This window comes from Ciconia boyciana, chromosome 4 (assembly GCF_034638445.1).
Source record: "Ciconia boyciana chromosome 4, ASM3463844v1, whole genome shotgun sequence".
Taxonomy (NCBI): domain Eukaryota; kingdom Metazoa; phylum Chordata; class Aves; order Ciconiiformes; family Ciconiidae; genus Ciconia; species Ciconia boyciana.
In genome coordinates this window covers 51,518,047-51,543,939 of record NC_132937.1, presented here as the reverse complement: position 1 = coordinate 51,543,939, position 25,893 = coordinate 51,518,047, and the positions used below count along the sequence as shown (strand labels likewise).

Sequence of the window (25,893 nt, the reverse complement as noted above, 5' to 3'; positions counted from 1 at the left end):
TCTCCTGTATTTAAAATGTTTACACTGATGTATTCCCAAGCAAAAAAACCCTAGAAGTAGCATGAACAGTTACCCTACTCCAGCCCTCTTTTTAATACTTTTGATCCTTATTGAAGGCCACAAGCTTCAACAAAATGTGCATAAATCCAAAATGTTTGGCCATCACAAAATGAACGCTTTAAAATTGAAGTAAAAATAAGCCTCCAAAAATATCCATAGGGATATATGCTTTCCAAAATTATGCTTCCAAAACCATATTCTCAACAGAATTCATTTGCAGAGAGGGTAAAAAGTTATCTGTGCCTGTCACTTTCTGGAAGTTTACTCTATCCCTTGCAAAATTATTTGGCATTTTAGCTTTCCAAGAAGAATTTAAGGTAATGAGGAAATCGTTACTGACCATCTCTGTGAGAAGCCAAGAACCGATGTTTTTAATCTCTGCTATGAAAAGCAACAAAGGTACAACTTCTGCTTGCTTACTGATAGCCTTTCAAGAAGTCCCATATGAAGTTTTTTCTAAGGGGTTAGGGAATGCAAAAAGGTCATAAGAGAAAGGCATGGGTTACTGCCTGCTTGCACTGTGCATTTTCATAGGTTTTGCACTCCTCTTGCAAACCATATACTTAATACACGTAACTACTTTTGATCTGCACATCCATGAACAGTTTTTCTGGCAGTCCTGAGGAATATGCACAGGTATGCATGGTGCCGTGCAAAGAAACTTGGTAATCTCCTCGGAAAACTGCATTCCTGACTGTGGTTTCAAAATACTGTGTAGGTGATCACAAATTCTTCTATTATTTATTAACAGGGTTTGTATACCCAAATGCCACATCCTACTTTGATAACATGTCTCGAGTTTTTGGTAAGGATCTGAAATTTGAAGTTTGAAAATCTTGAACTCCTAGAGTAATGTCTCCTAAATGCTTGTCTTGAAGGACAGATTCATAATCAGCTCAGAGCATCTGGCTCTTGTGGCTTGCTTCTAAAGTATTAAACAGACTGATATCAAAATATACGACTGTATTGCTACTTATTTGCTATAGGCATGCTTCATCTTAGGTACAGGGACTTAAAGGTCTGCAGTCTTGGCTGTCGCTGTTAGAAGCTCGCAGGAGCTCCCAGCGGACTGGGCTGATGCATGTGTGAACTCTTTCAGCCAGTAAGCTGTTTCTTGCAGAAATGACAGCCTGTTATCAAGAGATGCATGGGCTATCTTTGAGGCTTGCTTACACATACAGTACATCCAGAATATCATTACCTACCAGCTTTCCATAGAAATTCACCTTTTCCCGTTAGTATGTGAGAGGCGTATGTTTAAACAAGATAAGAGATTTAACAGTACTGAGGGTTGATCATCTGTTTCCCCACAATTTAAATGAAGATTTTGCAAGCCTCTTTTTCCCTCCCACACCAGTCCCTCAGCCACAGCTTGGAGGGCTGAACTTTCTTGGTGATAAGAGTCAATTATGCGAACACAGAGCTGAGTAAGGGTTGTCAATCACACCTCCAGCCTGCTTCAGGCATCCTTTACTAGTGGACAGCTATTTGCAGTTGGCAGGCCGGCAAAGTGGTTACCTGCAGGACTGGAAGGTGAACTAGCATTATGGTGCAGCTAAAACAAGATTAGTGACTGACATTGTACCACAAAGCCTTCCAGCCTATTTTTTGCCTTATTTATTTATCGCACGTATAAAACTATACTAAGCATGTCCAGACTACTACTATACTTCATTCTCAAATGCAGCAGATTTTACAGTTTGTTCTGTGATTTGTTTTGCTCCAAGTGCCAGTGGCAGGGAAGCTGTTTTTGTTAAGTGCTTTGAAAACAAGTTCCAGCAAAACTGATCTTTATCAGATCCAGTTTAAAAGGCTGCACATACTGCATAGTGAAACAGGCCAGTTAAATTTTAATCTGGGTTACATAAAAGATTGTTCTCAAAGTGGCACATATTGACGTTGTTCTCACACCCATTAACTTGCAGCTGGAAAGTGAAAAGGCCAAGAGGGATGTAAAACCTCTGTGTGTGTGCGTGTGTGTGTGCATAAGCAACCTTTAGGTAGGTTATGGTAGAATCACAGAAACCTTTCTGCAGCATCTTGGCTGTTCAGTGTTTGATTTTTTCCTCATGGGGGGGAGGGGGGGGGATGGTGCCCTGCAGACTAAGAGTTATGTAATTCAACAGCTCTTTTGGGGGAAGAGTCCTTGTTTTGGGGACCTGCTGTCAATGCACTGAGGATCTTTTTCATTTAAGTTTAGAGGAGTAGTGAGGTCGTGCCCGGAAGCCCATGTATGGCCTGAGCTGGGAAGACTCCTAAGTAAAGGCAAAGAGATACAACACATATACTTGGGCAAAAGACAGAATGCATTTAGCTTATTACAGGTCGTAAAATTTAGTTGAGTTGCCCACGGACAATTCTAGCCAGTTGTTTTTAAAAGTATGTGCTGTTGGGTGCTATTCTTTGTGAAGAACCTGCAGTTACTGCAAGAAGAGAAGCAAGTAAAGACACAGGTGCCTAGATAAACCACTACCACTCCTGAGAGCTGTAGGATTGCAGCCGAGGAAAAATGAGAAGACAGTCTGGTGATTTATTTCTTTTTTTGGATTTCTGATAGTATTTCTTATCTGTAGTGAAACTTGAAGCAAGAATTTTTCCAAGGAAGTAAACTCTGATCTTTAATACTCCTTTTAAAGTATTTACAAGGTTTCTCTTCTAATAACCTTTATTTTAAAAGGATATGGAGTTTTTGTAGGGAATGAAGAACAGTTTATTCTGTGTTGTAAAGTCACACTTTAGGTTATTTTAAGATCTTAAGAACACTAAGTTCTATAGTGTGCCAAACTCAGAGATCATTTACATACCTGTGATGCCTATTAATCTACATCAGAGACCTTTCATATTTACACCTCTGTACCTCAGATGATAAAATTACCTGAGGCATTTGGTTCCCCCTTTGGTTTCAAATGCTGTTGCATTAGCATTGGGTATGACTTCACTTCTACGCAGGACTGCTGCTTAAATCACCATGGGGAAATTTTTCCTTGATTGACTTTTTGCCATGGGAATTAACTATTAATCAAAATCCCAGGAACACTGTGGTAGCTAAAAGTTTAGTCAAGCGGGTTGCAATGGCCAGCTCCTGGATGAAGTGGTAAGGCCAGATGAGAATGATACATGAGCGAGCATCAGAAGCAAAAGAATAAAAACCAACCTCAAGAGCTGGAGGGCCAAACTTATTTTCCTTAACCTATTTGCTGCTGAGTCTTTGGGAAGTCACACATCCTCCTTGTTAATTGTATTCAGTCCTCAAACACAGCTAAGGCTGTCGTTGAGGCTGTGTCTTCAATGCAGTGCAGTCTCAAAATGATGGGTAATGCGGTCTTCATCTGTGAGGAAGGTTCAGAGCAGAGAAGAAGGGTCAGAAATAGGGAGATCACCCTCCATTTTGTCACAAAAGCTGTGCCTTTTATTAAAGCTTGAGCTAGGCTCAAGCCCTGGCCCAGGAAAGCCAACTACACAATAAAATCATATGGTTTGTTGACCAAAAACAGTTGTCGAACCCACACTTCCCACATTTTAGTAGTGATGATTAAACCCGACTTCCTCTCCACTGTGAATGTGGTCTTAAACTTGCTTGCACCAAAATTGTGTGGGTAATTGTTCACTTGTGTACACTGCCCAGCATTATTTAATTAAGAAAATGTGCTTGGCAGGAGGGAGATGGAAGCTGGAAAAGACACAATCCTTGTCAACAGCCCATGTGGTTCCCAAAAAAGCAGGGTAAAAGTGTGTGAAAACAATGCATAAGTGGTAAAACTTATGCACACGATGGTAAAACAATGCATAAGTGGTGGTATGTGTGGTTGCTGACAAACTGGAAAGTGAGGATGAGCAAAAGTATCTGAAAACTTCAGGAGCCCATGCTATGCTATCCTGTCTCAGGAGAGGTGCAGGAAGTCTTGGCATTGCCTTTCTGGTGCTCTGTAATCACTCTTCTAGTGCTTACAGTGAGCCTGAGTAAGGCATGGCTCAGAGACGTCGAGAAATTTCCTGCCTACGTATTTCTGCTGACAACAGCTAGACTGGGAAAATCGTGCTCTATCAATTAAGAATCAGTGGGGAGATCTGCTAAGCAATCTCCTTTCTGTTTTCCTTAAACAGCAAACTTTGTCTTCCACACGTCTCCCAGACACACCAGAGATTCAGATTTGTGCATTTTGATCCCTAAAGCCCAGTTAGGATTAAGCACGGACACCAACAAAATAAAATAAAAGGAGGTGTCTTTTGCAAAGTGCAGTTACCCCAAGAAGCTGTCTTCAGGTTATGCTGAGGCATTCAGATGAGAGGTGAGGCGAGCTGCAAGCAAGCAGCAGACAGCCTAAAGATGGCTAATATTTAAAGCCAAGCTCAGTTCTAGAGAGAAGTAGTATATGTATTGTATGCTTTATTGATAGGATCCTAAGCTAGGTGATGTGGGAAAATAAATCTGAATTTCAGGTAGAAAGTATTCCCCCTCCATCTGTATAATTATTGTTTCTCTCCTTGCTTTTTCCAAAGACCTATAATTACTACTTTAGCAGATAAAACCTGTAGCTGGAGTTTAGGAAACTATAGTAAGCAGCTGTCTTTGCATTAGTGATTAAATCAAGCAGGGCAGATCTGAATCAGATTTGTAAAGCATAAATTTACCTTGTAGCCAAATCAACTAAAAATAACACACTCCTTACCACCTACTCAATGAAAGTTTCCAGCAGTCGTGCTGCAAACATCCTCTGGAACTACTGTTATGGACAAATAATTGACAAATGGTCTGAATGCTTTAAGGGATGATCAGTCCAGTGGGTGGCATCAGGGCTCCCTGGCCTTCAAGGGGCCAGAGCAAGTGCCCGTTTTGCATCCAAATGTATGTTTTTAAGCCAAAGTGTAGTTCTGATGCAAATCCAGCTACACAATTCCACCCATTAAAGGTATAAATTAATGAACTTTATGAAGAAACTTGTTCAAATACCCCACTAGAATATAAAAAAAATCCTTACTAAATAATTTTATTTATCTGGGACAAATGGGATGTGAATTGCCAGAAAAGTCTTACCATATGTTAAGGACTGTCTGCTGTTCCAGACTATGTGATGGAATTCAGAAGTTTATTTTAGTTTTGATGGAGGCTTCAGATATCATCCTGAAGAAGTCATACAGTTAAACATAGGCACAGCTACCAGTTCAGGTTATTCCTGTGGCTTGACTTTGCTGAGATCTACCTGCCACAATGCTGTTCAGCTATGACTTGATTATTCCAGGAGGTTTGGAGAGGCACTCCAACAGGTGATGCAGGTAAACTGGAGACTGCATTTACAAGGTACATGTTTCCAAAGAAATTAATTTGTAGGGTGGAACTGTTGTTTCTGAAGACCTGATATCCATCGTATTTATTTTTCAGTGTAGGTATTCTGGACTAGTTCTCATGTGGCTCCTTCAGCTGAGTGCTCTTGTGGCACAGCTTCATCTTTAGCCTTCTCCAAAAGATGTCCAGTTTGGGTGATTCACTACATGAGGTGAATTAGTATGGTCAAAGATGTACTTTAGGAGTAAACTCCCGATCAAGACTGAAGTGCTAATGCAGGGAAATCCAGGCAAAAATACATATAGTTGAAATAAAGTTTTGATGATACAAGGTAGTTGTTGTTAGCAACCAAAATTATTGATAATTTTTAGAAACTTTTAACCAACAGATTTGTTATTATGATATCTGTGCCCTCATAAAGGGAGGTAGCATTCACTTCTGGTCCAAGTCTAAGCTGTTTCAGATGAAGGACGTAATGAATGTGTTTGCATGTAAGAGGCTGCCTGTGAATAGGGAGGAACTGGGCTGTGGCTTAGGTAAAGCTTGTGCATTCTTATACAGAACAGCATCTGAGTGATGGGATTTAAGTATGTGCTGTAGTCCTGTATGTGCTAAGTATGTGCTTTAGTCCTCAACATAGATGCTTCCATGTTTTACGGCCATAAAAAAATGAATCCTTTTTCTTTGCATATGTTTTAGGAAGGAAATAATAGATGGCATTCAGGAAATGCCATTGAAATATACATCTCTACAACATACAGAGTCTGTCTCTCCAAGTTACTACTTGGCCACTTCAGTTTCACAAATCGGTCCTCAGCTTCAAGTATTAAGATGAATCATAAACAGCATCTTGGAAGTGGCATCCCTGGCCTTTGCCAAAGATTAGTCACCATCTTCTTGAACTGGACCTAGGACCTATACTTACTACCAGTTACACTGAGTCCATCAACAATTCTAGCTTATTTAAGGACTATACAGGGAATGACACTCACATGCAACATTATATTGTGGAACTTCTTCTGAGAAGGTACACTTGCCTCTCTTCTGTATCCAGGAAAGCTGCAGTGTTAAAGGGAGGAGCAACTGGAGAATCAGCAAAGCCCAAATTTTGTTTAGAGCTTTGTGGGTTTAAATCAATGCCATCTGCTCTAGCCAGAAAGTCAGAGATGGTGAAGGAATAAGCAAGAGGGTTCAGGCAGATGAAGTGACCAGCAGTATTTCACCCACAGTGGGTAGAAGTAGTGCAGATGTCAATGCTGCCAAAGTCTGAAACTCGGTGTGTTTGTCCGGCAGGGAATGGTGCTGTGCTACTCTCGGGCTAGGGGACTTCCCAAGCGCTGTGCTCCAGCTTGGCCCCACCATGCGCTGGGGTTCGTGGCCTGCTCAGGCAATGGGCTTTGCACCCTGATGCAGGGCAGTGTTTCACATATCGTAACTGCAGATATGCGGGACAAGGGCCAGTAGGCTCTGCTGGGTTAACACAAATTTTGACTTTCTTACCCTTCCCTTCTTTTCTGCACTTTTCAAAAGCTGCTGAACATGGCAGCAATAGTTTTTCAAGGGTTTTTAGCTCTGTGTCACTTTGCCCTGATTAGCTATGAAGATCTTACTGAGCCACCGCTGGAACAGTTTAGGGAAGATCTAGTGAAGTGGAACAGTCTTCAGTAGATTGCTGCCTGTGTGATCAGTAGCTTCTGATGTGGCATCTTATGCTTCATTTATTTAATGGAGACATCATAGAAGAGGAGAGGTTTTCTTTTTTCTCTCTCCTGTGTCACTGTGAGTGGTCACAAAACCACAGGTTACTCTTTTTGTTTCCACTTCAGTATTTCTAAGGTAGCAAGATATGAGTCCTGAATTAGGTTTTTGAGTCAGAGTTGTGAGAGATATATAAATATATATAGTATAAATATTATATAGTATATACAATAGTATATAGTGTATATATATACACACTATTATATAGTATATCGTGTATATTTAGTATACATATATATACACTATGTACATATAGTGTATATTTAGTGTACATGTAGTATACCTATATACTATAGGTATACTACAGTATACTATACTGTACACTATACTAGTGTACATATAATATATATGTAGAATATAATATCTATACACTATATCTATATATAAAAGCATATATAGTGTGTATATATACTATTTTGTATAAATGTGTGTATATAGATATGTATATATACACTGTTTTAATTGTATTTACCCTCATCTGGTTGCTGTTGGATGTGATATTTAGAAACATGGAGCCATATAAAACAGATTATAAACTGGCATAAACAGATTATAAAGCTTTATAAACTCTCTTGAGCACAAAATGGGTGAGTTAGTTCTCACAATGCTTTGAAGTCAAATGGTCCTCACACACTTACTTGTTACAAACATCCACATAATTTCTCCCAACTCCAGGTACCTTAAAAGTGTTTGCTTTCAGGAGCTGTCTTAATAGTTTCCTTTCCACTGCTATAAGTACACATTGGCACGTTATTAAAGCTATTCTCCATCTTGTCTTACTACATAAGTATTATTTGCACTACTGCATACAAGTGTTGCATTTTAACACGTGACAACTCAAAAATTATAATGATCATTTAAAACCTAGAATCTATATTAGATATACTTTTTGCTTTAGGGGAATGAAAAGGACCAGATAATAGACTCTGCTTGCCAGGTACAATGTGTGGGCCACTTGCTTCTGTTCAAAAGGCATTACAGCTCGGACTGGAGAAACAGGGCTGGTCTAGCCCATAAGCTGGTACACGTTTGCCATCAGCAGTACTGTTTTTTGGTGTCAGCAGAGATGCCATCCCATGGTGCTCTGCATCACATGGCGCAGCAGAGCAAAGGCAGGGTAAATGCCAGCGGGCTACTGGACTACGCAGGGCTGGATCAGGCACACCCGGACAGATGAGAAGCAGCATGCACTGTGTCATGGGCTTCCCACCTTGCGGGACAGAGAGGAGTTGAGAGCAGAGGCATCGGACTTGGAAGAGCACCACACAGTGCCTGCTGGCATTCTGGAAATGGCCAGTGACCTGTAAGTAGAGTTAAAAAGAAAGCTGAGCTTGGTTACAGATGATCTTAGCTCCCAGACCCCACTCCCCTTGCCTCCTCAAAAACAACAGCAACAACAAAACACTTATCATGGGTAAGGGAGAACTTACCATTTGTTGTGCTTGGTGTGCAGGAAGATGTCAACAGAAGCAGATCCTTTCCACGTGGCAGTGACCACTAGAGAATACAGATGATAAAATTAGTTCAGCCAAAGTGACCAAAGAAACTCCAAAACTATTTTAGCTGTAGAAACTACCATGTAGTGTTTCCCTGAGAGATTTACTGGGGGCAGGCGCGGCGGGGGGGGGAGGGGGGGGGGAATGTTTTAAAAGCGGAATTTTATTTGAAATGGCACTTTTTTAACTGAGAAGAGCTCTGGCTCACAGGAGTCTAAATATTTTGTTACCTGTATGTCCACTGAGATTACCAAATGTCTCTGTACAACAATATAGGAAAAATCAAACACCCACAAGTAGACCACTTACAAACCGTTCTCAGAGTAATTAGCCACCTACACTAGTTAACTGAATTGCTTTCTTATACCTTACCCCTCACCTCACCCTTCACCCCATTTAGACTATGAACCTCAGTACTTCCATGATCCAAAATCTTGAATATTTTCCTCAGGGTAGGCACGTAATACTTTTCATTCAGGAACATGTTACTTCCCAGCACAGTAAGGACAAGGGCTGACCCTAAGCTGTTTACCAACAGCACCACTGGAGCACTTCCCGGGGAGGTACCAGCTCACATCTGCCTTAATGACAAAGGATATGATGTCCTGCTCTACGCAAGGTACTGAAACTTTCTTTGGGCTGGCACCTTGTAGAGTGTGAGACTGCCTGTGTTGCTCACCAATTGCATCACTTAACATAAAAGAGGGAATTATGAAGCTATATAAGTTGTTCAGCGGATCTAAACTGTATAAACTATTGTAAGATGTTCAGTGGAGGAAGGGGATGCAGTCCTCCCCCCTTAACAGTAAATTAATAGTAAATTAATAGTAAATAGGGCTGGAAAGGCTGTAATACCAGAGCAAATGTGATTCAATAGAAGCATTCAAGTGGGAGAATATAAAAGTTTGTAACAACTTACTGGATCTGATACAGAGTTGACCAAGGAAGTTGTATTTGGTCTTGAAAATATCATCACAAGAGAAATGTCAAAATATTCAAGGAAACTTGAAGCATGATTTAAAAATTCATGGTCATATCTGGGGTCTTCAAAGACTTCGGGACAGCTGCTGACAAACTGATACAGGATTTGGTTTTGATATGGCTGGCATAGAAAATGGATCACAGATATAGGCTAAAAATTCCATTGTAGCTGTTCTTGAGCTAGAATCCCATGGTGTTATGCTTCCAAGTAAACACACAAATTTGAGTGGTGGTGGGAGCTCTAATCTTGCTATTTATTTGGGGAATTTTTCATATGTTACCCTTTACCAGTGTGGCCAAACTGTCAGCCCAAGGAGCAGCTCCAGTTTGTCAGGACCTCAGGGTTGGGAGGGAGGTGGTGGGAAATGACTGTCAGGACAGCATCCGAAACACGGCAGCCAAACATTTCTTTCTGTCAGGTCACAGCCCTAGGCTTAAACTCGGATTATCCATGCAGCCTGCAGAGATGCCCCAAACCTGGCAAGGGCCTTCTGAAAGACTGAAAAACCCCCTTGTTCTAGGTCTTTCAGCTCTGGGATATGCAACAGCACCTATTGCTCTGCACACACTTGAATGGGAGGTCCCAAGCTCCGCGGTATAAATCCTGGCCACACTGAACCTGATTGCAACAGTCCAGCTGGTTTTAAGAAAGGCAGTATTTCACCTGGGAAGTCTATTGCTTAACGTCAGAAACTGCAGAACCTCAGCAAGAGGAAAATAAAACCTCTTCAGCTGAGACACTCCAAAGAAATAGAAAGTTGTGCCAGAATTGTTCCCATATCCGCCCTGAAGATGCAATATGTAAAGCCAGGTAAGCAGCAGTGCTCAGATAACATGCATTTACAATTGCCGTATGATGGTGACTTGGTTATGGTTGCTGAGAACAGGAACAATCTATTTAATGCAGTATCTGTGATGGGTTAATAATTGAAACTCACAGCTGCTGTTGCAAGGTTCAGCCCTGTATTCATATCCGGGTCTTTGGCTGCTAACTGGATCTTAACCAGTGGGTTTGATTAACTGTGCCCTTGTATCTCTTCTGTTAAAAGGTGGTAATTACACATTCCAGTAAAAAGAGAAAAGAAAAGTTAGTGGAACAGATTGGGATAGGCCCATGGTATTTTGTTTCAACTAAAGAACAAAAAGTAACTCTTTTAAATTGGCCCCTGAAATTCAGGATGGAATTATGGATACACCTGTTGCAGAGAAGTAGAATAACCAATGGGGTTGTATAATGAATTTCCCTATTAGTCTCTGCATGAAGGAGTCTTAATTGGTGCTAAAATAATAGGTCATTTGTGTCCAGCACTGTAAAGATGATGAGTTTTTTCTATCCAAGAAGTTATTTCATGCAGGAGGGAATCTTACAGACCACATATAAAAATATCTTGATCTCTGCCCTTGTTTGTTAGAGGTTATATAACTTTTCCCAGATAATTATTTTGCTGCATTGATGAAAACCTATTGAGCTGTTATTTAATGCTTAGCTACTGCACTGTGCTTTTGAAAAAGAGGTCATAACAGGATTTTCTCTGTCTCTCTCTCACTCTCATAAAATTTAGTACAACTTTTTGTCCTGAGCCAGTTCTCCTTTTTTCAACTTGAAGGTCTTAGTGCTTTGGAAATTTCTAGCTTGAGCCCAAACTAAAGAAGTTCCCTTCCTCTGAGGTTACCTTCTGCAGAAAATCAGTGAAAAAAAGGTACAGGTGGAAATGAGCTGCTTAACCACAACTGTACAGTGTCATTTAAGGTGCTTTATCTGAGACATCTCCACTGGGGTGGAAGAGACAATTCAGCCCAAGAAAATTTGTTTTCTGGGTTTGTTCTGTCCAACAAGGCTTTACTGTGCCTTCCACTTAAGAACCTGGAAGTCTTGTGTAAAGGGAACCATTGATGCTTCCTACTTATTTCCTTAGAGGCAGAAATCATCCTGAACATTGCCTTGTGAATGCGTCTATCTGTTTCTGACTACATTTCAGAGCAGCAGCACTGGCAGAGAGAGGAAATGGTGCCTCTGATTTCACAGGCAGTCTGCACATGCACTCAGTCTGACAGTTTCTGTGTGTAAGATTTGAATCTGTGTTTATGCAAGTCTTCCCAGTTAATAATAAAACAGCACAGGGATCACTAGGAAAAAAATAGCAGCTCACACCCTGGGATCATACTGAATGGTGGGCTCATTTCCTACATGACCCTAGTTTTAGATTGCTGTCTATGCCTAGCCTGCCTTCCTTGTATAGATTGAGGGATGGAGCAATTTTTAGGGTCTCATTTCCCATTAATTTCAAGGGTCATAAGATGCCTAAATAAACTCCTGAGGTTCTGGAAATTTGTCTCCAATTCATGGAAGCACTTTAGCTTCACTGAACTCTCTTCACACATTTAGGTTTATACCAATATGCCTTGTTGAGTTGGTTGCCCTTAAATCTTAACTTCAGCAGGTGATTGATTTTCTTCTCTCCTCTTGGCTTATTTAAGTTTCTTGTGAGTCTTGTTATAGAACAGAACACAAAATGCATGAAAAGGGACAGTGTAGGCATTTAAAAAGAAGAAAGTCAGGAAGTTGAGAGGGTCAAATGAGTCAGTAGAAAGAAATACAGCCACTCCTACCTCTAATAATTGTGACTGTGTATTGTTCCTACAGATTTGAAGTCTCTAAAACAGCTCATTTGAATTTTTAGTACAGTCTTGGTTGCCAGGTAAAGTAAATAATAACATTGTATTATGCAAAAAACTTTTGCCTTTTTTCTGGGGTGTTTATTTTGCATTCCTAAAACCTGAATTTGAGCACTGGGATCATCCTCCTGTCTCAGTAAGAACATTGTGCAGTACAGCCTGGTTTCTGTCACTTCATATTCTCTTACCAAGGGATTCTGTTGCTCCCAGGTCTTTGACTTCCCATGAGCTAGTGAAGAAAATTGCAGATAGGATTTCTGGAAGCAAACATCTGGATATGTGTCCACTGACACTCATAAGAAAAGTGTGCTGCATTCTGGGGATAGGTGCCTGCTCCAGATGAGGAGCCCTGGCTCATAGTAACACTTGCTGTTGACATGGGATCCCTAATAGATGAGGATCCAGCTCAGGTCCCACCCAGCTGCACAACTCTGACTCAGAGAAGTGAGAGCACTAAGAGGGTGCGAGGACGAGCAGAAAGAAAGTCTGCAGAGAGATAATGATGATAAGATTACAGACAGAGGGAGGGTGGTTGGAACAGGATCATCAGGTGTGCGAGGATCCAAGAAGGAGGACATCTATGTGAGAAGTGTAAAGTCTAAAGAAAGCAAGCAGAGAGGTTAATCTAAGGACTGCCTGGTGTCACTAAGTCACCAGTGGATGGAGCTGGTGACAGAGGGCAGCTCGGCAGCACTGAGGATGTGGCCTGGGGAGCTCCAGCACTGGCTCTTCTCCCCAGTTCACTGATGCTTGCCTCATCAGCAAAGAATGTTTGAATGCCTTATCAGGGTGGCAAGAAGACCTGAATCCTACCTCTCTTGTGTGTGTCAACTGAGGAAACAGCTGTTTCATATTTTTTAGTTGTGTCTGTCTTGCCTGCAGGGTCTTTTCATATGGCTAAAGGGGAGCCCAACTGGACTCACCCAGAAGAACGTTGTTTAAAAGGTAAATATCAAATTGAATGAAGATTTTTTTTTTTTTTAGGGAATGTTTACTTATTTGCAAAATTTTGCTGGACTTGAATTGAATTCACTGAATGTCTGAACTGACTGCTGAAAACACATTGCTTGAAGCAAGCTGGTAATACATGACTCCAGGATGGAAACAGCAGACATATTTGGTCTGCAAAAATATGTTAGGAGTTGTTATCTCTGACTATGTCAATAAGCAAACTCCTGTAATGAGCCAAATGGCAATAACTGCCATTTTTACTTAAAAATCACTCTATGGAAATAGCCTCCCCTCTCTTTTTTTCCTTTTATTTTTTTTTTCTCTCTCTTTTGGTTGTTTAATTCTTCAGCTTTCTCTCCTTCTCTCCTTCTTGTTAGTACTTCATAAATTATTAACTAAGTTTTCCCCAGCTTCATGTATTTAAAACAGGTGGTGTGACTTCAGCAGTCCCTCATGATATTTTTCAAACCTGGTGATTTACAGCTATAAATAATAACTTCTATTTTATTTTTGTGCTTCTTGATTTTTTTTCCATCACTTAATTTGTAACAGTTGTCTAATGATGCATTTATGTTACCTGTGACAAACATATTACATTCATACAGACTCTGGAGTTCAGAGTGTTGCAGCAAGAAAGGCTTCATGCTTGGATTTAATAGGTAGGAAGCCATAGATTAATATTTGTACAGTGCTTCTCGGAATTCAGCGTGACCTATTCATAATGCTGTATGTCTAACCTTTTCTCTTTCATTCTTACAGGCTGAAGAAGAAGAAAACAAGAGCTATTGGTCTTGGGTTTAGATTTGGGAAGTTAAAGAGCAACTCAGTGAGACAGCTTTTAATTTGGACCCATAGTCCGTTCATGTAAATGTTCAGCTCCAGATCTTTCAATCTAACTTGAAAGGCCTGGCCATTCTGAGAAGCTTTTTCCCACCGCTGTGTGAAAACAAAATGTCGATTGACATGATATATTGCTAAATGCAGTTCCAATGATGGCTGTGACTCAGATCGTGTTGGATTCACTGGCATGCTTACACTCTCAGAACAAGACCTCTGTAACTAATAGGTGACAGATGGAAGTACTTCTCAGAAAGTTTCCCCCCCCAGGCCCTCGCATATACATAGGTTTTCTTTCCCAAGGAATAGGGAGGTATTCAGCATTAAAGCACTGCTGAAATTCTTGAAAGTGACTTCTACTAGGTGACTATTTCAGTGACATTGCTTTTCTTTAAGACTTGTGGCATTGTGCTACAGTGTGCATTATGCAATGTTTGTTCATGCTATTGTGGTAGGTTAATTGCTGTGCTGATTGTTCATTTTAGTATAGGTTGCATACATTTTTCAAGTGATCAACATGGTTTGCCTCTTGTATTTGTATTATTGGGCTCTCTACATAGTCTGTTTCAAAATTCTATTACATGAACTCCCCTTTTCCTTTCCTGTGAACAACACGGATCATTTGTAGAATCAATAGTAAATTCTCCCCTATCTTCAATTCAATGTCAAACTGCAGCTCAGCTCCACCAGACATTTTTGAGTAATGAAAAGCACATAAAATGTTCATTTATGCCTGTTTCATGTGCAAAAATATATACAAATGTCTATGTATGTCTATATACACCTATGTATTTGCCTCTCTCTGAACTAATTATTCATGTTGTGTTTCATTCTTAAAGAACCAAATGACATCTGAGAGACATGCCGTGGATCTTATTATTTTGTTTAGGGTTAGGGGTTTTTTTCCGGGGAAAAAACGGTTCTCATTTTAAATTTTCTGGTAACTTGTATCTATTAAGAAATTGCATCTTCCTTCTTTGGCTCAGTCACATATCATAGATCAGAGCAAGAAAAGGTTTTCCTCTTCTCCTAGTGAATTGGGCCAACAAGGTTATTGCTGGGATCTGCCAGTTTGTAGATATTCAGAACTTGATGGAAGTACTTTTTCCATGCTTTACTATCATATGGTTCGATCACCTGTGTAGCATGGTGATACCTGCATGTGAACGTGCACATGCAATACAAGGACAGTACTGTTCTTCTTCTAGGAAATGAATTTATTTCATGCAGGTAGTGCACTTGATGGATTTTGAAAGGAAGATTTGTTAAGTAAGTGCTAAAACCAACAAAGAAGAAAAGTCATCTTTCACATGAAACAAGCACTTTTTAAAGAATTGAGCATGCTACTGGTGGCTGTTCTACTTTAGCTTAAGGCCACCACATAAATTATATTTGACAAATTAGTTATGGAAGGTTATGCACACCTGTTTGTATCAGTGCTATGAAATATTCATTTCAATATAGCTTCTGTCTAACTGAACAAATTATTCCCTTCTCAAAGTTACTTTAGGGTCTTCCTGGTGTCTAGGTATACTAATAATGCTCCATTACCTTGGTTTACAACTAATTGAGGCAAACATATTATGTTATGTAATCCCTCCCATTAAAACAGTGCCAATGATCCCCATTGAGAGCTTCAGTTAAACTTTCAGAAAAGTCAAGGGACATTGATTTGTTATCCTACATCAATTACCTTTCATGCTGAGGCCACAGACAGAACACCATTGATTTGTTTATTTAAAATGAAGTTGCAATGCATGATGCATTTCTGTTCACTTGACTTTTTAATTTGTGTGGAGTATTTTCAGCTGAACCCTATACATTGAACTGTCAGTTTTTTAGAAATTTGCTGAAATATAAAAGTAGCAGCAACCAAGTTTGAATTGAAATACAATACCTGTGATAAAAAAGCTGGTAGAGTATATTACAGCATAGGCATAAACAAATAAATCTTTCTGAATATAAATTACTGTAGCTGTATTGACTAGACAATCTGCCCCAGCATGTCCCAGGAATACTTTTTTTTTTAAATGTATCTATACTCCTACAAGGAATGTTAAAAATCTGGACTTGTAAATATATTAATAAATTAGAAACAGCAATGATTTATTGTAAATCCATAGCAGAAAGCTGTCACTGCAGATTACAGCCAGGATGGATTTCAGCTGTGCCACTTTCACCATTTCTATTTGCTGAACATTTCCTTTATACTCCCTATTGCTTAGAAGGTGCAGTAAATACCTGCATATTGAAGTAAGTCTTTCCCCCCAGCCATGTCCACCTCACCCCACGAAACAAAAAGATACTGCAATGACAAAATCTGGAGTTTGTGATTTAACACATTACCCTCATCTACATTCTGGGCTGTGTTGTTGAGAAGATGACATTCAAGACTCTGGATTCAGGGTTATGTTTGTCCTTATTAGGCCAAACAAGGCAGTGAGTCAGTCCGGAATATGCAGTATTTCTGTGACGCTTTGCACTGTGGCAGAAAAATATGCCAGTCATGGCCAGAGGTGCTTGGAATATCTCTTAACAGACTGCATTTTGTGACACAGTTTTGGGTCTTTGTGTGTTGCCCACAGCATTTGGGAGCCAGACTCAAAGCTCAAGGCACAAGAGAAATTTAGTTCAAACTTTCTCTGCTGACCTTGGCTGCATCCGGTTGATGTGTGCTATTAGTGCATGGCCATTGAGTGATTTGAAACCCAGCTGATGAGAGCTTATTTTTTATCCTTCTTCCTCTTTCACACAGATGATTTGAGTAAATGTGATACCAGAATTCAGGAGTCAGATGAGAAGAGATCTTCTCAGGAAAGAAAGTGAGTTCAGTTTCTTCCCAATGCTGATGCAGAACACACTGCTTCTTTGCACTTCCCTGATGTTTGGCTTGCTGCTAATCTTGTGCTTAAAGGATGTATTTATATTCCTCTCATGAGGCATGGCCTGAGAGATGTCTTTTCTGGCCTTTCTTGTTCCTTGGGAAAATGTCCAAATATGACACACTGCGGTGTTGTCTTCCTGATCCTGCAGCTGGCCTGAAAAACCGGTAGCAGAAAACAGTGCACATGCTTAACTTTGAATTTTACTGATAACAACCAGGTGATGTTAATTCTGGCAAGCTACAAATGTTTGCTTTTCCTACTGTGACAATCGTTCCTTATGGAAAGTGGGAAAAACTTGAAACTTCTTGCCTTGAGCTGGAATTGTATTTAACCAAAAGTATTGTAAACCACTTTTCTCCTCCGTTTCCAAGTCAAAAGCCAACTCATGATTACTGAGTACAATTGCATAGGAATTACCAGACTGCACCATGATACAAATCATGGCACAGCTGACCATTTCATGTGGTAGTCCAAACAAATATTATTCGCCAGTATTCGATGTAGTGATAAGATGACATTGTTATCAGTGATGATGCTCTGCAATTTATCACTATTCCCCAGTGACAGTGAACCGATGCTGGCTGGAGAACTCCTCCGAGCATCTCCAGGGTTTAGGAGATGTTGGCAGATGCTAACACTGTTAGCATGTTTCGGTAAGAAACAGAAGGAATAAGATAAGAAATAACAGGTACCTTCTGTTTGGCCTATATTTGATGAAGTTACCCTCCAAAACTTTGAAAATTTCTGACAGAATGCTACTTGACTGTGTTCATATTGTATGTTCATGCTTAATAACTTAGGTGAGGTAAAGTGCATTTAAAAGTAGAAAGAAAAGAATCTTAACAACTTCATTCTGCAGGAAAAAAAGTTCTGGGTTCTCACTGTTCTCACAAATGCAGTATAAAATGAGGCTTTTTTCAGTGTGAGAAGAAAGCCAAGCTGTTGCATAAAGTTAACCAGTGGTGACTATGGTGTTCATTTTTTATTAGGGCTCATAAAAACTGTACCTACACGTAGGCACTGCTGACAAGTGATGAGTGGTTTTTGTGTCTTAACTGTTCAGTATGGATTCAGTATGTATTTGGTTTGAGAAGGGTGCCAAATATTTGTAAGGTGGTGAAGGTGGGTTATGAAATAGCAGGTATGGAACATCCTACCAAAACTACCTAATACAGAGTTGTATTTTTGTTTTTTCTATTTTATTTCATATTTTCCTGCCTGCTGTCTAGCTATTGCTTCCTTAGTGTGTTTATCTGGGCAAATCCAGACTGGAGTTTCCATGGTATTGTCATGTAAAGACCTAATCCAGTACATCTTGTTTGTGTGAGTAATGCTCAGCTGTAATTAATAGTCCTGCCGGCAACACTGATATTATTCATGTGAACAAAACTTGAAAGAGCAGATGCCTTATTCTGGTAAAACTGGAGATGTAGCCAAAAACTCACTGGGAGACCAGATTTGCCACCTAATGTAAACTATGAGGTGGTGGGAGGGGGGAGAGCCCTGCCACTGTCTGGCAGTTCTCGAAACTGGTTATGGCCATCTTTCCTCTGCCAGCCTGAAGATAAATATTCTTTTGCCTTAGACCATTTTACTGGAAGGGGCTCAATAAATGTCACTAGATGCAAGTGATAACTCTACGATAAGAGCAGTAATGTGATACCGAATCATTTCCAGAGGAACTCTCCCTTTTGGCTGTACCAAAAGACTTTCTAGTCCTGGGCCCGAGAGTATTTGACCTTTCTTTTCTCTTTCCAGCCAGCATCCATCCACCTGTTTATCCAAAGCAGATGAATAGTTTCTCCTTTGTTAAAACGGAGAGGATTGGAGGCCTAGCTTGTCTAGATTACTACTTCTTATTTGGAAGATCTGCTCTATTTGCTAGTATGTGGGATCGCTGGCTGGTAAATGTCATGCATGAAAGCAGCCCTTGTTGCAGAACCTGCTTGACTTGTTCTTCGCAGTGGAGAAAGCCTGTGTGTGAACTCACCACCCAGCCGGTGATTTGCGGGGAGACACTCCCCAGAGTCTCCCAGAAGAGCAGGGACACAGCTTCCACACTTATCACCAGGATGTCAGTCTCTCTGCAGGCATCTGGCTTTCTCTAGCCCAGCCTCCTGAGAGAATGACACAGTCCCTTGGGCATCTATTTTAAAGCACAAAAGCCTTTGTGTAGGAGCTTACAAAAGAATGCAGAAATCTTTGAGCCAACAGCTGACATCACCATGTGTATTCAAAATAACAACAGAAAATGGCCATCTCTAGGGGCAATGGTGACTTAAAAACACTCTTGAGCAGTGTAGTGTGGGAATCAGCTGGAATCAGTTTTTGGCTGCAAATGTGCAGCAGACTCAAGGGTTTTAATGCTTGTACACTGTTTTATTAATATTGATTTTAGGCAACTACTAACTGGTAACACACAAAGGAATAACGTAGTCAGGCTGTGAAAGCCCTCCTCACTTAGAGAGAGGATCTGCCAGAATTTTTACGCTGCTCTAGGATTGATTGTCAATGAAAATAAAATTTGTTAACCGCTTCTATTCTTGGAGTTTTATGAAATGATGACCTGTTTCATTTGGTTAGTCCCTGCTTAGATAGAATCATAGAATCATTTAGGTTGGAAAAGACCTTTAAGATCATCAAGTCCAACTGTAAACCTAACACTGCCAAGTCCACCACTAAACAATGTCCCTAAGCACCACATCTACACGTCTTTTAAATACCTCCAGGGATGGTGACTCAACCACTTTGCTGGGCACTTCTCTGTTCTCCTTTCTTTAATTTAAACTACCATTGACATTTCTGGGAATTTGTTTGGGAGAACAATAGAAACCTTTGGTGCATGACCACATAAGAATACTTTGAAAAATCAAAGTCATGACATCAAGTACCACAGTCAAGATATAAGGCAAAAAAGGGCAGTAGGCAGAGAAACAAATACACTTTTCCTTCAATTGGAGTGGTCATGTGAGTTCCCATTATTCAGAGGAAAGTCTTCTTCAAATCTGCAAGTGAAATAAAACAAATTTCCAAGTTAATAAGATTAGTTTTTTCTTTCTTTTCTCTTTCAGAAGTTCTTGCTTAGAAAGGGATATCAATAGACAAAAAGATTGTTTGTTGGTATAGAATTATTTCTGTAAGGAGTCAAAAGATCTGTTTCTTACTACCTGTAACCAAATGAATGTATTGAACAGATTATGGATTTAGGCTTAAGACATTGGGCCAACACTCAGAAACACCTGATCCGAGTTCCTCATGCTCTAGACTTCCTGTGTATCCTTGGATACACAGTTGTTGAATTTCATACCACCTTTAGTTTTCATGTTAAATTGAAAGATGAGGACTACTTCTACACTTCAGCAGTGTGAAGAGAGCACTATCAATATTTATGGGTATCAAGCATACATGTTCATGTGGGTGCCTCCTTTGTTCCTTTGCTCCTGAGTTCTGCTTTGCATGATATGCTGGCCTTGGCCTTGCAAACGAAGTTAGTTCCTGTTACAGTAAGGCATATCAGGTCACTGAGAATACTGAGAACAGCCTCACAAAAAAGCCTTCGTGGATCAGATACTGTGATCTCAGAGATTCTCTGAAATAATCCTGTAAGTGGCTTCTCATCGTGGAAGTGGGCATAGTCATGGTCTTTCCCAGTCTTCTTCCAAAATGGGTTGAAGAGACTGTTGTGCTGCACTTTCCTAAATTGGTATGTCTCCTAAGGACTTCAGTTGGCAAGGTGCAACTCTGTTATGTCCTTGTTAGATGGGAAAGGGCTCCGCTTGAGTAGTTTCATCTCCTCTCTGTATGATTCATGTATACTGCTTTCAAAAACTCATTGAGTGTATTGTGTGAGGGAGAAATCTGTCATTTTCATTCTTGCTTTCAGGAATGCAGCAGTGTCACTAATGGTAAACACTGTAAAAGGGAGTTTATATCCACGTGGAGTGTGGCAGTACAGACCCTACCACTCCCACTGGTCTGCACAGATTACAGAAAAGGAGCACCTACTGGCTTTTTGGTGTTTGCCAGGACATGACAGTGCCCGCAAGTGACTTCAGTGGAAAAATGCACTGGAAGATGTACACAATATATCTGCAACACAACTTTCGAGACCCTTCTGATTCAAGATGACATCTGCTAGCATAATAGGCATGAGAAAATCAAAGATTTTAATGTGAGGAAATAAAGGGGCAAATAAGCCCACAGATTTTTATACTAAAAGCAGATGTTGGGAAGAACCTGCAAACCAAACGGAACAATTTTTCTCAAGCAGAAAATAATTCATTGGAAGGCAGCGTTGTCTGTGATATGTTCACACAACTTTGGACAAGGAAATTTTTTTATTCCTTTAGACTATACAGAACAAGTAAGGACAATGAGACACTCTGAGTGTTTGTGTCATCTTCTTAATTTAGAGTGTGTGGTGAAGGGGCATGTTTATGTGTGAAATATACACATGGTACCTGCAAGGCTGCCTGCATGTTAGGGCAGATGCAAGTTTTGAATGGAAAACTCATTAATTTTTTCAATACAGCTATTTCTGAAAATGGCCACAATAGGTTAACAATGCTTAAAATTTAGACTGGACAGTCCTTTTATGGCTCTGAGCTATTTCACTCCACTATATCTCTCACTCCACTGTATCTTTCCCTCCTGCCTTTCTTTTCTTATTCATATGGAGTATGAGTTCATTGAAAGTACTTGGATCTTGGTGATCCACGGCTATTTAAGTATCATTGTGTTAAAAAAAACCTATTGGATAGTCATCTGAAAATATTCTTAACGTGATATATATATACACACATATCTATGTCTATATATCTGTAGATAGATAGACAGACAGACCATGTGCATCAGACAACGCAGTCTGGTGGGTCATTTAAATACAACGTAAAATGCTTGTGAGTCAGGGGTAGATCCAAAAGTAATTCCATGGAAATTAATGCAGAAAATCTAGATTTCTGCTGGGATGACTCAAATACAAGAGATTTTCCTGCAGATTATATTGCAACAGCAGTTGCTTGTAAATTTACTTGATCTTAACCTTTTGACTAGTTCTGACTTGATAATTTTACACAAAACCTTAAAAAAACCAGTGAAGGTTGGCAAGAGGTACTGCAAGAAGATTTACCAGCTCTCGTTAGCGTAAATACAGCTTGGTGAAAAAAGGAAGCATTTTTCAGAATAGGTTGTGCTCAGGAAAAAAGACTGTTGAGATATGGAAAAGAATCATAGAATCATAGGGTTGTTTAAGTTGGAAAAGACCTTTAAGATCATCAAGCCCAACCATTAACCTAGCACTGCCAAGTCCACCACTAAACCATGTCCCTAAGCGCCACATCTACACATCTTTTAAATACCTCCAGGGATGGTGACTCAACCACTTCCCTGGGAAGCCTGTTCCAATGCTTGACAACCCTTTCCATGAAGAAATTTTTCCTGTTATCCAATCTAAACCTCCCCTGTTGCAACTTGAGGCCATTTCGTCTTGTCCTATTGGGAGAAGAGGCCGACACCCACCTTGCTACAACCTCCTTTCAGGTAGTTGTAGAGAGCAATAAGGTCTCCCCTCAGCCTCCTTTTCTCCAGGCTAAGCAACCCCAGTTCCCTCAGCCACTCCTCATAAGACTTCTGCTCTAGACCCTTCACCAGCTTCGCTGCCCTTCTCTGGACACGCTCCAGCACCTCAATGTCTCTCTTGTAGTGAGGGGCCCAAAACTGAACACGGTATTCGAGGTGTGGCCTCACCAGTGCTGAGTACAGGGGCACAATCACTTCCCTACTCCTGCTGGCCACACTATTTTTGATACAAGCCCAGGATGCTATTGGCCTTCTTGGCCACCTTGGCACACTGCTGGCTCATATTCATCCAGCTGTCGACCAATAACTGCCAGGTCCTTTTCTGCTGGGCAGCTTTCCAGCCACTCTTCCCCAAGCCCGTAGCGTTGTATGGGGTTGTTGTGGCCCAGGTGCAGGACCCAGCACTTGGCCTTGTTGAACATCATACAGTGGGCCTTGGCCCATCGATCCAGCCTGTCCAGGTCCCTCTGTAGAGCCTTCCTACCCTCAAGCAGATCAACACTCCCACACAACTTGTGTCATCTGCAAACTGACTGAGCGTGAACTCAATCCCCTCGGCCAGATCATTGATAAAGATATTAAACAGAACTGGCCCCAACACAGAGCCCTGGGGAACACCAATTGTGACCGACTGCCAACTGGATTCAACTCTATTCACCACAACTCTTTGGGTCTGGCTATCCAGCCAGTTTTTTACCCAGCGAAGAGTACGCCTGTCTAAGCCATGAGCAGCCAGTTTCTCCAGGAGAATGCTGTGGGAAACGGTGTCAAAGGCTTCACTAAAGTCTAGGTAGACAACATCCACAGCCTTTCCCTTGTGCACTAAGCAGGTCATCTTGTAATAGAAGGAGATCAGGTTAGTCAAGCAGGACCTGCCACCTTTCATAAACCCATGCTGACTGGGCCTGATCACCTGGTTGTCCTGTACGTGCCACATGATGGCACTCAAGGTGATCGACTCCATAACCTTCCTGGCACAGAGGTCAGGCTGACAGGCCTGTAGTTCCCCGGATCCTCCTTCCAGCCCTTCCTGTAGACAGGTGTCATATTTCCTAACCTCCAGTCAACTGGGACCTTGCTGGTTAGCCAGGACTGCTCATAAAGGATTGCAGGTGGCTTGGTGAGCACTTCTGCCAGCTCCCTCAGTACCCTTGGGTGGATCACATCTGGCCCCATAGACCTGTGTGTGTCTAAGGGGTGTAGCAGGTTACTAACCATTTCCCCTTGGATTATGGGGGCTTCATTCTGTTCCCTGTCCCTGTCTTCCAGCTCAGGGGGCTGGGCACCAAGAGAACAACTGGTCTTACTATTAAAGACTGAGGCAAAGAAGGCATTAAGTACCTCAGCCTTTTTCTCATCCTTTGTCACTATTTTTCCCCCCATGTCCAATAAAGGCTGGAGATTTTCCTTAGCTCTCCTTTTGTTGTGAATGTATTTATAGAAATACTTTTTATTGTCTTTTATGCCCGTAGCCAGATTAAGTTCTGGTTGGGCTTTGGCCCTTCTAATTTTCTCCCTCCATAACCTCATGACATCTTTGTAGTCCTCCTGAGTTGCCTGCCCCTTCTTCCAAAGGTTGTAGACTCTCCTTTTTTTCCTGAGTTCTAGCCAAAGCTCTCTGTTCAGCCAGGCTGGTCTTCTTCCCTGCTGGCTCATCTTTCAGCACATAGGGACAGACTGCTGTTGTGCCTTTAAGGTTTCCTTCTTGAAGAATGTCCAGCCTTCCTGGACTCCTTTGCCCTTCAGGACTGCCTCCCAAGGGACTCTGTCACCAGTCTCCTAAATAGGCCAAAGTCTGCCCTCCAAGATAGCAGTTCTGCTGATCCCCCTCCTTACTTCTCCAAGAATCAAAAACTCTATCATTTTGTGATCGCTATGCCCAAGACAGCCTCCAACCATCACATTGCCTACAAGTCCTTCTCTGTTCGTGAACAAGAGGTCCAGCGGGGCACCTTCCCTAGTTGGCTCACTCACCAGCTGTGTCAGGAAGTTTTCTGCCACACACTCCAGGAACCTCCTAGACTGTTTCCTCTCTGCTGCATTGTATTTCCAGCAGACATCTGGTAAGTTGAAGTCCCCCGCAAGAACAAGGGCTAGCGATCGTGAGACTTCTCCCTGCTGTTTATAGAATCTTTTGTCTGCCTCTTCATCCTGGTTGGGTGGTCTGTAACAGACTCCCACCATGATATCTGCCTTGTTGGCTTTTCCCCTGATTCTTAGCATAAACACTTGACGCTATCGTCACCATCATCAAGCTGTAGACAGTGAAAACTCTCCCTCACATACAGAGCTACCCCACTGCTTCTCCTTCCTTGCCTATCCCTTCTGAAGAATTTATAGCCATCCCTTGCAGAGCTCTAGTTGTGCGAGTTATCCCACCATGTTTCCATGATAGCAACTATATCATAGTTTTCCAGATGCACAATGACTTCCAACTCCTCATGCTTGTTGCCTGTGCTGTGTGCATTGGTATAGATGCACTTCAGTTGGGCTATTGATCCTGCCACCTTTTTTGGGGGAGAAGCCCTAATTCTTATGTGACTGTTCACCGGCACTTCTGTGGTTTCTAACACATCAACAACCCTTGCATCTTTGCTACTGTGTAGATTTCCATTCTCTACCTCCACTAAGATGGCAGACAGAAGGACCTCGCTAGCACATTGTCCCTCAAACATTGGTATGCCATCCCCAGGCTTATCTCTGGAGAGCCTGGTTTTATCCCTCTCTCCCTTCAAATCTAGAAGAGGATATATGGATTGGACTGAAAAACAACAGTATCTTAAGAACAGTCGTACATGGGCTTGGTGAATAAATGGGATCAAGGGAAATGTTTCGTTTGAATTTCTCACATGAGTTTGTTGGTTTTGTTTTTCTTTTCATTTCATCTTTGTGTTTGAAGTCCACTTTGGGCTCTTTCAGATTTACTACAGAAAGCTGACTTATATTTCACAAAATCGTCTGGTGTTACCCAAACCGAAAACTTTACTTGTAAACATTCACAAAAAAATACTTCCATATGAAGTGCTTAATACTGTGCTTTTATGGCAGGCTTTACTAATTGTGCATCAGGTGATTTATCACTGGAACCAAGGTTTCAAGGGAACAGAACCAAAATGAGCAATGGAGAGCAAAGATGGGAGGAATGTTTAAGCAATATGAATGAAAGGAAAACCAGGTGATTTTTAAAAATTTATTTCAGTGAAGTTAGAGTTACCTCATTAAAACCAGATTTGCTACTTAAGGGGAAACAGGTCAGGTCCTAATCAGTTTGCTTATACAGTACATTTAATCTCTGACATTGCCTATGAAAGAAACACAACACAGTTGTATATGCTACAGACTTTCAGCAATTTAGCCAACTCTGACTATTTCCTTTTCTGTCATACAA

At 41.0% G+C, this 25,893-nt stretch overlaps 1 protein-coding gene across 21 annotated transcripts in view; it reads left to right on the top strand.

Annotated features, from left to right (window-relative positions):
- The window catches only part of MPDZ (multiple PDZ domain crumbs cell polarity complex component), a 139,885-nt gene that overhangs the window by 105,221 nt on the left and 8,771 nt on the right, over positions 1-25,893 (top strand). For 16 of the 21 annotated variants that reach the window (XR_012042026.1, XR_012042038.1, XR_012042039.1 and 13 more), the window contains 3 exons: positions 13,138-13,200; positions 13,812-13,865; positions 13,966-16,865. The gene's annotated coding sequence lies outside the window, so the exon portion shown is untranslated. Of the gene's footprint in view, positions 1-13,116; positions 13,201-13,811; positions 13,866-13,965; positions 16,866-25,893 lie in introns of all 21 variants that reach the window. The other 5 variants (XR_012042030.1, XR_012042031.1, XR_012042032.1 and 2 more) reach the window with 5 other exon arrangements.